The 2440-nt window shown below is 48.2% G+C and overlaps 1 protein-coding gene across 1 annotated transcript in view; it reads right to left on the bottom strand.

The window, feature by feature from the left end:
• The window catches only part of ZNF699 (zinc finger protein 699), a 14011-nt gene extending 12083 nt beyond the window's left edge, over positions 1–1928 (bottom strand). Inside the window, exon 1 of the mRNA XM_011954912.1 lies at positions 1564–1928. The gene's annotated coding sequence lies outside the window, so the exon portion shown is untranslated. The remainder of the gene's footprint in view (positions 1–1563) is intronic.
• Positions 1929–2440: the final 512 nt, after the last annotated feature.

The following is a 2440-nucleotide window of genomic DNA, read 5'->3' as shown; positions in this document are numbered from 1 at the left end:
CCTGTAATCCCCACTACTTGGGAGGCTGAGGCAGAGAATTGTTTGAACCCCGGAGGCCGAGGTTGTAGTGAGCCAAGATTGCACCACTGCACTCCAGGCTGGGGGACAGAGCGAGACTCTGTCTCAAAAAAAAAAAAAATTGGTATTAATAGGCTAGACTATTGATATATGAGGTTGAATAAAGACTAGCATAAAAGTTTAGAAAGAAAATAGAAAATAATATTTTTTAAAGCATAGTAAACAGAATTAGAAAAGCTAAAAAAAAAGCATCCGTTGCAAAAAGAAAAACTAATGAAACTGACAAACTCAGCTTTTAAAAAAATTTTTTTAATTTAATTTATTGTTTAAGACAGACTCTCTTTATGTTCCCAGGTTGATCTTATTTCCTAGGCTCTAGCGATCCATCTGCCTTAGCCTCCCACCAGCTGGGACTACAGATGTGCACCACCACAGCCGGCAACAAACTCAGCAATTTTAAGAGCAACAGGGCTTAAAGAACAACAACAAAAATTATGAACAAGAATGAATCATAATTACAGCTATCATAAGGAGAATATAGAAAAAATTTAAGGAATAAATATGAAGATGCACAGGAAATCAATGTATTTCTAGAAAGTAGTACAACTTTCCAGCAATGATCTAAAACCTGATTACATCCACTAATCAAAGAAAAAAAAATCAGTGGTTTAAAACATGGTCAGGCCGGGTGCAGTGGCTCATGCCTGTAATTTCAGCACTTTGGGAGGCGGACAGTCCATGAGTTCGAGACCTGCCCAGGCAACACAGCGAGACTCCTATTTTCTAAAAAGAAATAGGAATAAAGAAAGAAAGAAAAAAAAAAAAACTACAAACACCTACAGCAAACATCCTATTTAATGGTGAAATGATAGAATAATTCCTTCTGGAATCAGAAAGAAGACAAGGATGTAAATTATATGCTATTCTGTCGGACACTACTGGAGGTCCTGGCAAGTGCAGTAAAGAAATGAAAAGAAATGGAAACTGCAAGGAATAAAAAGGGAAAAGATTGAAACTGACAGATGACCAAATTTTCTGTGTGAAATGTAACCAATCTATAAATAAATGATTCAAATGCATCATTAATGACAAAAAGCATCAGTTCACTTTTACCTGAATATAATGTATCAAACTGATGTCCATAGGCAGAGTGTAAAATCCAGAGACCAAATACAATCTTTTCTTTTTTTTTGAGACAGGGTCTCGCTCTATTGCCCATGCTGGAGTGCAGTGATGCGATCTCAGCTCACTGCAACCTCTGCCTCCCAGGTTCCAGTGATTCTTGTTCCTCAGCCTCCCGAGTAGCTGGGACTACAGGCGCCCGCCACCATGCCCGGCTAATTTTTTTGTATTTTTAGTAGAGACGGGGTTTCACCGTGTTAGCCAGGATGGTCTCGATCTCCTGACCTCGTGATCCGCCCACCTCGGCCGCCCAAAGTGCTGGGATTACAGGCGTGAACCACCGCGCCTGGCACAAACACTATCTAATGCATAAAGAGGGCACAGGAGGGGACCGAGCTGAGGCAAATGTCACCCCGTGCTCACCCGACTCGCCGCGATCCACAGATCAGCTCACAGAGAACGAGGCTCAGGCGCTTGTCCTTGAGACCCGAATGGCAGAGATGCTCTTCCTTTCTGGAAAGAGAGCAAAGGATGCTTTCGGAGGCTGATGAACTACGACATTCGTTCTCCAACTCTCGCCTGCATCAGAATCACTCCGATTTCTGGACCCAGACCAGAGTTCCCGATTCAGTGAGTCTGGGACCAGCCGCGGCCGCAGGGGCAGCTGACCCGGGCTCTCCGAGGAGGCGCCGCAGCGGCGGGAGGCCCTGGGAGCGGGGTCCGGGCAGGGAGTGACGGGGAGGCAGCCCTTAGACCGCCGATCTTCAGGCCGAGCCCTCAGTCTCCCGCGGACCCGGTGCAGGCGGGGCGGGGCAGGGCAAGACAGGAAGCCGACGGAGGCAAATATGTTCTTCAGACGCTGGCGGAGTGGCAGGGTGACATGGCTGCCGATTCGCGCATGCGCAGAAGCGCACTTAGATTCCTCTTTCGGCCAGGCAAACGGTGTATGGGGCGGGGCCCGGGAGACGGGACTTGAGGTGAAGTGGGTGGAGCGGGGAGGAGCAGGGTGCGAAGGAGCGCGAAGGCTGGTTCCAGCCGCAAGTGGGTGAGAAATCCTATTTCTTCATGATTGAGAGTAAACAGAGAAGAAACAGAACCCTGGACTGGACTTGGATGACTCGGCCTGACGGGCGGAGCTCGGGCTAGACCGGACCTAGGGGCGTGGCTTTTTAAATACTCCAAGGGACGGGGCTAAAGGTGGAACCAGATTGGGAGGGAGGCTTGGTTGAAATTCCTAGTGGGTGGAGACGAGGGCTAGGGGCGGGGCGGGGCGGGGCTTAAGTGACTAGGCCTAGGGACG

This window comes from Colobus angolensis, unplaced genomic scaffold (assembly GCF_000951035.1).
Source record: "Colobus angolensis palliatus isolate OR3802 unplaced genomic scaffold, Cang.pa_1.0 Scaffold39, whole genome shotgun sequence".
Taxonomy (NCBI): domain Eukaryota; kingdom Metazoa; phylum Chordata; class Mammalia; order Primates; family Cercopithecidae; genus Colobus; species Colobus angolensis.
Note: the sequence above shows the minus strand (reverse complement) of the source record. Positions and strands in the feature narration are given on the sequence as shown.